General features: G+C 41.2%; 1 protein-coding gene across 2 annotated transcripts in view; it reads left to right on the top strand.

Annotated features, from left to right (window-relative positions):
- PRKCA (protein kinase C alpha) overlaps positions 1-12,243 on the top strand; it is a 151,666-nt gene that overhangs the window by 72,441 nt on the left and 66,982 nt on the right. The gene's annotated exons all lie outside the window — the stretch shown is intronic.

Here is a 12,243-nt window from a genome sequence, read left to right as displayed (position 1 = left end):
CATCCACTCAGGTTCATTACTGCTTGTTTTGCCAATACTGTTGGGCTGCACTCCAAGAATTTGGGTGATTAGTCACTGCAATAAAAGACCAATGCATCTTCATCAATACAGCCTTCCAAAAATTAAACATTTCCTGAAGTTCAAAATGCTCATGTTTAAAAATCAGATTTCTCCTGAAGCAGATATTTTTTTTCTTTCACCCTCTGAGAATGTCACAGATGAAGATACCTTCAACATGGCTTTTATTTTGTTGTAATTAAGGCCTCTTGGCAAAATTTTCCCTGCTGTAAAGAGAATATGAAATTCCTCATCCGTGCATGTCCATCTGATGTGTACACACAGATGTAGTTCATTTTACATCTTCATTAGTGTTTGTGCTCACCAGCAGAGCATCAACAGGAGCTGCAAGGAGGCACTTGGAGCTTTTGGAAATTAGACTAATCAATCATAGACACCTGCTCGGGGAGTCGTGCCACCACTGTGTTAGATGTTGTCTAAAATTACAAGGTATCCACTGTTTGCTGTGGCTTTTTCTTACACAGTTGCATGCCTCTTTGAGCATGAACAATCCCATGAGATTCAACAAAACCAGGTGCAGGGTCCTGGACTGGGGTCAGAACAATCCTCGTTATCAATACAGGCTGGGGATGAGGCGATTGAAAGCAGCCCTGCAGAAAAGGACTTGGAGGTGGTGAGACTTGGTGCATGAGAAGCTGGGCGTGAGCCAATAGTGTGAGCTGGTAGCCCAGAAGGCCAGTGGCATCCTAGGCTGCACCCAAAGCAGTGTAGCCAGCAGGGTGAGAGAGGTGATTCTGTCTCTCTGCTCTGGGGAGACCTCACCTGAAGTAGTGTCCAGCTCTGGAGCCCTCAGCACAGGAAGGACATGGACCTGGTGAAGCAAGTCCAGAGAAGGGTCATGAAAATGGTCAAGGGGTTAGAGCACCTCTCCTGTGGGGAAAGGCAGAGGAAGCTGAGGTATTCAGCCTGGAGAAGAGAAGGCTGCAGAGGAACTGTTTGCAGAGGCCTGCAATGATAGGATGAGAGGCAATGGTTTGAAATTAGGGAAGAGTAGATTTCGATTCGATGTTAGGAACAAGTTCTGCACCGTGAGGGTGGTGGAACTCTGGAACAGGTTGTCCAGGGAGGTAGTGCAGAGTTGAGGCCACATCCTTGGAGATCTTAAAGGTCACGCTTGACAAGGCTCTGAGTAACCTGGTCTAGTGGAGGATGTCCCTACTCACTGCAGGGGTTGGACTAGGTGACCTTTGGAAGTCCCTTCCAAGCCAAACCTTTCTATGATTCTCATGATATACCATAAATTATTTCTGGTACTTGGATGTTGAAGAAAGCATTGCAGTTACACTAATATCTAGATGGAAAAGGCCCTCAGTACTGCAAGTTATATGGCTCAGCATAGCAGTTTTAAGAAATCACTTCTTTTTCAGGAGAAAATGAGTTTCTCTGAATTGAATGAGCTAACAGTTGAGCTTTGTAAAATGTGCTGAATGCAAAATGCTGCTTTGGAAATTGTGATGGTAAAGATAAATTCAGGAAAAGGTCTTGGGAACAGTAGGTTTCTCAGCGTTTCTAACATTAGTACAAAATTTGCATCCAAGTCAGTGGGAGGCTTTTCAGTGCTTAATGAACTGTGCCTGATTTACAAACTTGGTATTTAAACTGCTTCTTTAACCCAAAAATAAAGAGTATGTAAGATTACAACTTTAATAAAACCTAAAATGATGCAGGGTGTGCTGTACTGCATCTCTTCAGAGCACTTAGGAAAATGGTGATTGTGCAGAAGTCTTCAGTATCTCTTCCACAAAGTCATGGGCAGAAATCCCTTTGGCTGTGATGATGGAGGAGTGAACACATTGTGCTGCTGAATAATAGTGTTCAGTGATGCCTCTGTAATCAGATAAAAAATTTGTAGTTCATTTAGTAGGAAATAAGAATATGAAATGATGCCATAGGTGTATGGTGTTCTCTTGCTGTCTGGTTTAGGAGAATCCACAAGGAAATTCTTTCACAGGTGGATATCTCTGGCAGATGTTTGTGAGCACTGTGATCTCTGTTAATAACTACCTGGGTCACAGTCATTATGGCTGAATGAAAAATCTATTTTATATATTTAATGCCTTGTGATTGAAAAAAATACCCCAGGTTGGAAAAGACCTTCGAGATCAAGTCCAACCTATCACCCAACACCAACTAAACCATGGCACTAAGTGCCTCATCCAGTCTTTTTTTAAACATTACCAGGGATGGTGACTCCACCACCTCCCAGGGCCCATTCCAATGACCATTGACTCTTTCTGTGAAGAATTTTTTCCTAACACCCAGAGTGTTTTCAGTTGCCCAGCAAGTTTTTTTGGCCTTGTGTAGTTTCAAGTATATGCTGCTATTTAATGATTTATCCTTGACTGGCATGCCTTATGTTGGGATCTTCTTTATCTACAGCCTAATTAAACTAAGTCATATACCATCTGTGTCTAGTTCAATTAAAATGAATTGGACAGATTGACCTCCTTAATACTCTTCAAAGCACGTTATTAGTCTGTACCGTCCCTTCAAGAGAACTTGTCATCTCTTGAGACAGTGCTTACTGTCTGCCTGAAGAAAGTTAGAAAAAAAGGCCAATCTGCTCAGCTAAAAGCAAATACAAATGTCTGTTTTGCCACTTTAGAAATGTAAAAACAAAGTAAACCCTTGTGAAGGTAGAGCAGATGCAAACAGGAATTGCAACCACATTGCAACACAGGCAACTCCTGCTAATAGTTACCTCAGAGCTCAGATGTCAATGCAGAATCGTTAAGGTTGGAAAAAACCTCTAAGATCATCAAGTCCAACCATCAACCAAACCCCACCATGGCTACTAAGCTGTGTCCCAAAGTGCCATGTCTATGTGCTTTTTGAACACCTCCAGGGATGGTGACTCCATCACCTTTCTGGGCAGCCTGTTGCAATGCCTGTCCAGATTTTTCCAAATAGCCAATCTAAACCACTGCTGTCCCTTTCCCCATCCTTTGGCATCACTGTTGGAGCTGGAATTTTGGCATGGTTTGCTCAATGTCCATCCTGATGGCATCATCTTCTCTGCTGCTATTGTTTTTCTGATGCTCAGAAGTTTGTTTTGGGAGCTTTTTGGGGAAACAAGGGTCTTTGGTACCAGGTATGAAGGGACCGGTTATCTACAGACAGTAAGCAGGGATGTTCTTAGTACAGAGACAGTATTGCACTCATCTAGCAGACACAGCTAAAGTGCTCCATGTATCACGACTTGACAGATGTTCTATATTTAATGTGTAAGATGAGGAGATGTGAACAATCTTTAATTATTTTTTCATTTCCTATGCAAGTTTTCAAATGAGAATTAATAGCATCAAATTATTCTGTTAGATCTGTGCTTTAAAGGTTGCTGCTTACATATTAGGCTTATTGAAGAGATTTCTGGACACCTCTTCTTGAACAGAAAGCAGAACTGCTGATAGGGGTTTTTTTTATATCCTGTCACTGACACTTGTGTGTAACAGTTCTCTGTAAGAAGATGAAAGTATCATTATGATTCTGCTACTATTCTTAAAGGGATTTGCTTGACTGGACATGGATAGTGGCATTTTCCTTACGTTCACTTCAGTGTGTCTTGCAATAATTATGCTTTTAACACGACAGCTTAGCCTTTTATAACTCTCTCGAGCCCTAACTCTCCTACTAAATGCCTGATCAAAAACTCATCTTTAATAGAAAGCCAGGATTTTCCCTTCCCCATGCATGCAGATGGTGTTTCATTCCTTGCTGGAAGAAACCCCTGCAGAAGATGCTGCCAAAGCATCTTCATTAACTAACTGACAGAATTTTTGAGCAATGGAGCCCCTTTCCTTCAGATGATAAATCATTTTGCCTGGCTAATTGTTGGGATTTTTTTACTGGCGGCCTGAGTTCCCTTGCAGGCTTCCTTTGTTGGAGTGGGGACTGGAGCATGCTGCTGTTCTGGTCGATGACAGTGAGTTTTCTGATATTCTGCTAATTATCTTGTTCATAGTGCAAGAGAGCTGGTAGGGAAAAAAAATGGAAAGGAGAGCAAGAAACACAAGCTGGTTTTATTCTCCAGATTAATTTGTTGTAAACACCTGCCAACAGCAGTATGCCTGAAGCTAAGGCACCTTGTGAACTGAGCTTCTTTACTGTGTTGGGATTTCCTTTGGGATATCTCACTGTCCTGACCTTGCATAAACCTGCTGCATCCAGAATATCCTCTGTGATTACATGCTGAGATGCTCTGTCTGTGTAACATTGTTCCCCAATTGTTTTTAAAACATATTTGATGTTGTTTAAAAAGAAATTGAATTATTCTGCAGAAAGAAAAATGTTTATCTGTTTGTGATACAGAACAACAGGGAAGACAAGTAGTAATTTTTGCTGGTGATTCAGTGGAGGCTGGTGGAGCATCTATTAAGTACTTTGGATTGAAGTTTGAGATTTAGCTATAAAATTCATCATCCTGCAATAAAGAAGAAAATTTAATTTCATTGTCAATACGTAAGATGAAAATTTACTAAAGCTGGATGTTACTGTGAGTAAATTGAGTTTGAATTCATTAAGAACCTAGAAACAATCATCAAGTCAGTAATGAAACAGCAGCAAATGCAAAAGCAGGCTTTTAATATTAGCAGAGATTTTGTTGAGCTGCTTGGATGCTTCTTGCTGCTACCTCCTGGTTTTCCACTTTTGAGGCTGATTTTCTAAGGAAGCTGCACTGGGCTCTTCAGGGCATTTAGTCCATGCTGACTTAAACCATGTTACACCATTTAACTCATCTGACAGCTTCTGTCTCCTGACTGTTGCTCCACCAGTTAGAAATTCACTTGTCTGATTCTGTGCTGAGGAATTCCTGATGCTCCCCAGCATCAGGAGCCTCAGCACAGCGAGGAGTAGGTGTCAGCATGGCACTGAGCATTCTTCCAGCACCTCTCACAAGCCTCCCAGGCACTCCACAATCACTCTCTCCACGAGCCTGCAAAGCAAGTGGCTCTTGACACAGGTGCTTTACAAATTGATAATGAGGCACAGAGGAGATGAGTCCTGCCTGGATCATTCAGAATGGGACCCACTTCCCATTCTCCTGACCTCGAATTTGTTCTAGACCCCTCATGTGTCTACATCTCTCTGCCTGCACAGAGCACCGTGAAAATAAATGATACTGGCTTCTCATCCACAGGAAATGTTTATGAGGATGGGGCTTTCCTTTTAGAGGAGATGGGAAAGAGTAGAGTAAGTTTTCTAATCAAGAAGAAACCAAATCTCTCCCTTGGTAAGGGCTCCGTTTGAGTTATTACAGGGTGACATTTCAGGCGTTTTTTTAAGGCCATGTGAGAAGATTGAACCTTTGAAAGATATTGAATATTTAAAACCAGTCTTCTAAGATGTTCTGAATTCTCCAGGGACAGATTAATAACTTCAAGCTAGAATGTTTCAAAATAAGAAAGTTATAGTCCAATGAGTTTTTTGCCTACTTAAAATAACCCAGCTGTGAAACTGGATGTGGTACTACGTGTTCTTTGTTCAGAGTTTAAAAATAATTCAGACCCCCAGAGACTGGGAAGCAGATGTCTGTGCTTCAGGATTCAGAAGGCCTCAACAATGGGAATATCTCATTGTCAGCATCCTGATGTCAAATTCATGTGGCACCCAGTTCTTCACGGAAAAGTTCTTTTCTCCACTGGTTCAAGCATGGTTTGTAGAAATAGGGGAGTTGGTGGTGAGTTTTTTAACTTGTTCTGTGTGCTTGGGCTAATCACTGTTCCAGTTTGATTGAGCCTTCTCATCACAGGCATTTGTACTATGGGGTTATTTCCAAGCATTAAAAACCCAGAGGAAATAATTTTGAGACTCATATTCCCGCAGCCCAACCAGCTCAGATAGTGCTGGGAGAGCAGGACAGCAGTGAGGACCAGAGGCTGTCCTACGTGAGTGTGGAAGGTGCCACCAGCCTGGGGCTCCACAGGATCCACGGAGCAGTCGCTTGCTGGCTGAGTACATGTTAGACTCTGCTGTTGACTTGGTATGCACTAAAAATGAAGTTTGCCGACTCAGTTGCGGAGTTTTGCACACAGGTGCCTGGTCCAAGCCCAGAGCATTCACTGGATATGTGGCATGTCCACTATAGCACAGCACAGAGCTCAGGAGCCTTCTCTTCTCACTCCACTCCTCACAGTGTTCCATTAAGGTGACATCTCCAATTTTCCCTCTTTAATTTCAGTCTCTTTATCCCCCCCGTTCTTTATTCCTTTGGAGTATTTTTTCCCCGGCAGTTCCAATGCATTCAGTGCCTCCGTATGGATCTGCTCCTCTCTGAACTAAGAGGAGCATTTCTAAATAGATATTGTCATTTTAACCTGCAGTTACAAAAATAAATCCCCATTTTATTGGAGCAACTGCTTCTTCTAAACAGTCCTCTTCATGATGCTGTGGGCATGATAGCGGAGACAGTAATTTCTGAACACAAATACATGTTCGATTAAGGAGCATTATAGAAAACTTTAGGGGAAAGATTTAACATGAAATCTTGCCCTTTTTTTTTCCTTTCTTTTTTTGCTAATAGTAGAAGAATTAATACTTTCCTATAGTGTTTTGTATGCGTGGTTTTTGCTGTTGTTCATTTTTTAGCCTGCAGTTTATGTAAAGACAGTTGGAATTGTAGACATTATCCTCTGGAGAGGAGGTTTTTAAACACAGAATCTTCGTTAAGAAACATTCTGTATTCATATCTCAGGCATTATTTTCAGTCTGTGTATTCAACATTTCTTTCTTTAGTTTTGATTTTAAAAGTGCCTACCTGATTCACAGTGTCTTTGATTAGACAGATGTGAAAATTCTATCTTGTTTTTAATATCATTGCTTAGTACAGAGGCAGGCTGAGAATAAATTGCTCTTTGTGTTAAATTAATGCTATGTCATTTCTTTTTTTGAGAGAAAGGCTTGAGTGAATCTCAAAGACAAACAGACATAAATCAGTATTCCCTCATCCTCTGGTTCAGGTTCCTTTACTAGCCATACAAAGCTGCTCTGCTTTTTGGATGATGAGGCTTGCAGAGAGCCCAGGGCAGAACTGCCCATCTGCCTCATTGTGGTTGTGAGGCTGGGGCAAGAGTGTGGACATTGAAGGATGGATGCAGTGGCAGTGTGGCATTGATGAGAGGTCCTGCTGTCATCTGCAGGAGTGGAAGTTGCAGCTTTATTCTGAGCACAGCTCAGATGATTTTTAATCCAAAGGGGACCCAAGGACGTGTCATTTTTACCTGCTGTTTATTGCTTTTTCGGGTGAATCAGCACTAGATGTCCTAAGGGGTGTTGGTAGAGCACAAGGGTGTCTCACTGAAAACACAGTGCCTGCCTGCCTTTGAGATTTGAACTAGATAATCTTCAAGGTCTCTTCCAACCCAAAGCATTCTATGATTCTGTGATTTTATTCTGTGGATTTGGCTCTATGTTTTTGGGGGTTAATTGTTTCTCAAATAGTATGTGGATTGCTTTAGATTTACAGTTGTGGATTTACAATTTAAAGTGGATTGCTTATTCTCTGTACTGTAAAATCAAAGCTTTGCATACTTACTGGCTCAGCAGGTGATCTGCTTTCTTAACTCTTCCCAATTAACTCCATCAAATATCGTATGTAGGATCCTGACTATTCATTGGCAGACTGAAAAGAAGGTATAAATGTCCAGGTCAATGAAAAGGTTGAGCTGCATCTGGAGCAGAAGTCATACATAAGTGGTGTGTATATTGACAGAGTAGCTGGTAATAAAAGGAGGAGTGATAGGCTAAGTGATTGGATAAAGGCACTTTGAAACCTATACTTTATTAGCCTCTGTCACCATCCATAGATCATGAGCACAGGTGAATGGGATACATCTGAAATGGTTGAGTGCAGAAATGTCACCATCTCATATGTAACAGCAGAAAAGAAGGGCAGAGCTGCTGGACTTCAAGTCACTATCTCTGCGTCATGGAGATTGCCTTTTGCAGCATTTGAGAACTGCTCTTGCAGTGATTTGTTGGCTAAGACTCCGGTTGTGTTTTTTTTTAATCTTGTTATCTAAAATGCAGTATAATACAAAAAGTGAAGATGACAGGAGGGAAAATCTGACTAATGATACCTGCATTTAGTCTGTGAAATGAGTGACTCAGTGGTCTTAGTTGCACAGATGAGTGTCAGATTTGATCAAAGCTGGCGTGATCCTTCCTCTTATCCTTCTTTTAGTTGTAGGTGTTTACTAGTTTGCTGAGAGGCAGGACTGCCAGGCACATAATGTATAGTCTCTGGACAATAGTTCAGTGTCTTCCAGATGAAATAGTTTTGTTATTGATTTAAAAAAAAAAAAAAAAAAAAAGAAGATGGAAGACCATTATTTTTCCTTTTTTTTTGGGGTGGGGGAGTGAGGTTAGAACAGCAGCTACTTGGAAAAATCTTCAGAAAATCTCCAGCTGTGCTGGTACAGCTTCTGCTGAGAGAATCTGACGTGGCATGTCAAAAACCAGGTTTGCTGTGACCTTTGAAACTGCCCAGATGACTAAGAAAGGCTTCCACTGGGTCTGGTGTTAGCTAATAAGTTAAACGAATTGTGCTGAGCTGAGTCGTGCTGTTTTCTGTGGGGAGATTTATCTCGGGAGCATGAGCTGGTTGAAACGCTCAGAATTTATATCAGAAGAATTTTTTGATAAAAATATTATTACTGTGATAATAAAACCTCTCTCTAAATGATTTAGTATAGCTTAACAGATGATGCAACACAGGGATGTGCCTACCTCTGTATGTGGAGAGGGGGTCTGGTTGCTTTGGTGGCTACTGCATTAGAAATAAAGCTGCTGCGTAAATGCAGAGCTGTGTTTACCCTTCATGTGCTTAAATTTTTATTAAGCTGTGATAAAAGCTTTCCTTTTAATGTTGGGATTGCTGCTGCAGAGTAGCCTTGTTTGTTGTGCCCAATATGAAATACGTACAAAATAAAAATAATAAAACAAGACCTTGCTCTGTCATGCTTAAAGTAGCCGTGGGAGTTGAACGGAATGAGCCTCGATAAATTAATGATGCTAAGTGCTGAAGGAAAATGGAAAAGTGATGAATGTACGTAGAGAGGTGCCAACCTTTAATACTGTGATTGACGAGGCAGGCACATAGGTAATGGCAGAAACTGTGGGATGGGATGGAAAGCAGTGAATGAATTTCAAGCAATGGGGTGAAGCTGGGACTGCCAGAAGTTAGTAAAGACATATTATGTTTAGCCACTTTAAAAACTGTGTTTATTTTAGGGAAGATAATATGATTTTGTAAGTACTTAACACATCATTATTACTTTTTTTATCTTCTAACCATGTGTTATATTCTGCTACAAGTCTAATTTGACTTTTTCTGGTATTTTATAATGACACTATATTTTGGTTTGAGCTTGAGCAAATATTATTTCTAGTTTTCAATTATGTTTTTCTTAGAGGCTGTATTTTTATAGATTTCTGTGCCAGATTCAGTCAGTCATGATCAGCTTTGGGTTTTTTTTTTGTGGTTTGGATTTTTTTCACCTTGCTCATAGTAACCTGGGGCAGCTTATTTAACATGAAGTTGAAGCCTTGTTGCAATGCTGCGTGTCAGCTGGGGTCAGAGTCTTATGCATGACAATAAAGTAATTGGCACAGGTACAACACAGTGTTCCTAGTTTGGGAATTGAATTCAATTTTGCTTTGATTGCGTGTCAGAATAACATGGTCAGACTCTTTGGCCTTGTCCCCCATGCACACATGGGTACAATCAGTGGCTGCTCTCAGTGACAGCACAAATGATGGAGTAGGCAGCAGTGCCTGTGGCTGGCCTTTCTGCTCTCAGGTAAATTAGAAAGAACTTTTCATTTCATGGACCTTATCTCCTTTGTGATTTGTCTTTCTTACGATTTCCTTGTAATCAAAGGATGTTACAAGTTTTTGGATAACTTCCTGTGTGACCTGGTCTGACTGATCCTGCTGTGGCAGGGGCCTTGGACTAAATGATCATTTGAGGTCCCTTCCAACCCTTAACATTCTGTGATTCTTTAATCAGATCTCCAAAGATCAGCTTTCAGTCCTCATCTGACTTGCAGAAACAGTTGAAATGCTCATTCTCAGCAGCTACAGCACTGAAGTGCAGCTGGACTCCAGGCTCATCCATGGGGCAGAGAGCTGTTTATATAGTGCACTGCTTGCTGCCTGATGGTTGAACTGAGGTTTGCCCTTCTGTAGGTTACTTCCCATACAATTTGTTCCTCTGGAATTAATCTGAAGAGTGGTTGATGCAAAGACAGCTACCAGTTTGGGCTTAAAAAATATGTCAGATTGCAAAGGCACCTGCAAAGGCGTGAGTCTGCTCTAGCAATCGAGTGCTTTGTCGTTATCCACTGCACTGGGTGCAAGGTGTGAGAGCTGGCCACAGGTCTCATGAAACAATGCAGTGTGTTCTAACTAAAGTCTAAGTGTAATTAGCACTTGGATGTGATCTTGACTGAACATGAAGATCCAGACTATGGGGAAGAAGTTAAGATCATAGAATCATTAAGTGGCTTCTGTTGAAAGGGACCTTAGATATTATCTGCTCCAACCACCCCACCATGGGTAGGGTTGCCTCTCAACTAGACTGATCCAGCCTGGCTTTGAATACTCCCAGGGAAGAGGCATCCACAATCTTCCTGGCAACCTATTCCAGAGTCTCCCCACCCTCCTACTGAAGACCTTATTCCTACCATCCAGTCTAACTCTACTCTCAGTTTAAAATCATTCCCCCTTGTCCTGTCTCTAGACACTCTTCTGAAACATCCCTTTCCAACCTTCCTGTAGGATCTCTTCTGATGGTTGAAGGCAGCTCTAAGGTACCCCTGGAATCCTCTCTTCTCCAGGCTGAGCACCCCCAGCTCCCTCAGCCTGTCCTCTTAGCAGAGGTGCTCCAGCCCTTTGTGGCCCTCCTATGGAATGAAAGTCCCAATAAAGGGCAATGCATGAAACAGATCCTTTTCCCTGAGGATGTAACTTTATGTTAGTCATTAAGCAACTTCAAGCTAATTGCATTATGTTGCCATCTAAGAACTTCGATTATGTGTTGTAAAAGGGTTATCTGAAACCATTTGTTTTCTTTTAAATGTGAAAGTTCAGCTGGAGGACATGTATTGTTTCCTTGTGTTTGTTTCCTTTAGTGGTGGGGAGAGCTTTGCTGCGATGAAGTGAGTTTTCTTAAGGACTCTTGGAGACATCATGTAATTTCTGGCTGCCAATTTATAAATATTTGCTTTTCATCGAACTTTTCCCATGTTTTGCACTTGGTGTAGTCTGTTATAGAAGGATTTTTCTCCCTGGTTTTTGTGTTTTATCTCAGACTCAAAAAAACCCCACCTTGAATTCACTCCAGCTTCTTCTTGATGGGCTCTGAATGTCTAACTTGTTGCCAAGATGGCCCATCTAGAAGGAGTGATGTATATTTTAGTCACAGCATGAATTTTCCTGTGATGCTACAGGACCAGTGCTAGCAAAACTTCTTTTCACAGTTGGTTTGTTGGTTTGTGGGTTTTTTTCCCTTTCTTTGCGCCAGTCTTCTACATGTTTACCATATCAGATTTTTTTCTTTCAGCAGGATTAATATTGTGCAATTCCATTTGTTCCTGGGATTAATTTTAATAATTGTTTTTGATGCAGCCTTACAAAGGCTTAGCTAGAAGGCACCTACGTCCATTTAGATATTGGGATTACAGGGCAAGACCAGTTCCTTTTCTTCTCTCAAAGCATGACCCTACTTGCAGATAAGGGGGAAAATGCACTTTTTTAGCTGCTATATATGCAAGCAATTTTCATAGATGCCTGCTCTGTGATCCCTGACTAGAACTTGCTCTGTAATACTTTTAATGAATAAAACTTAAGATCTTTCCAGTGTTTTTATTTCCTCCATAGTGGCATCAGTCTGCTAGGCTCCCAGCTAAAGACTGTATCAAAGTGGTACAAGTAGCAATGAGCAGACAAGTGTCCAACCTGACTTGCCTCATGCTGGCCAATTAATTACAGGTGTAATCATGGCAGGGACTCCCAGTATGGTGTGGATGACTGAATGTTGTAGCTAAATGGCACAACTTTTTCTCCTCTGTTACCAGAACAATTTTTTTAAGCTCTTCCTTTATTCTTTACTCTTTATTTTTCTGTCTGTTGCTCTTGGATGTACATTCTCTGTATGACTTGTATAGC

This window comes from Dryobates pubescens, chromosome 20 (genome assembly GCF_014839835.1).
Source record: "Dryobates pubescens isolate bDryPub1 chromosome 20, bDryPub1.pri, whole genome shotgun sequence".
Classification (NCBI taxonomy): domain Eukaryota; kingdom Metazoa; phylum Chordata; class Aves; order Piciformes; family Picidae; genus Dryobates; species Dryobates pubescens.
The sequence above is the reverse complement of the archived record's forward strand: the minus strand, read 5'-3'. Positions and strand labels throughout refer to the sequence as shown.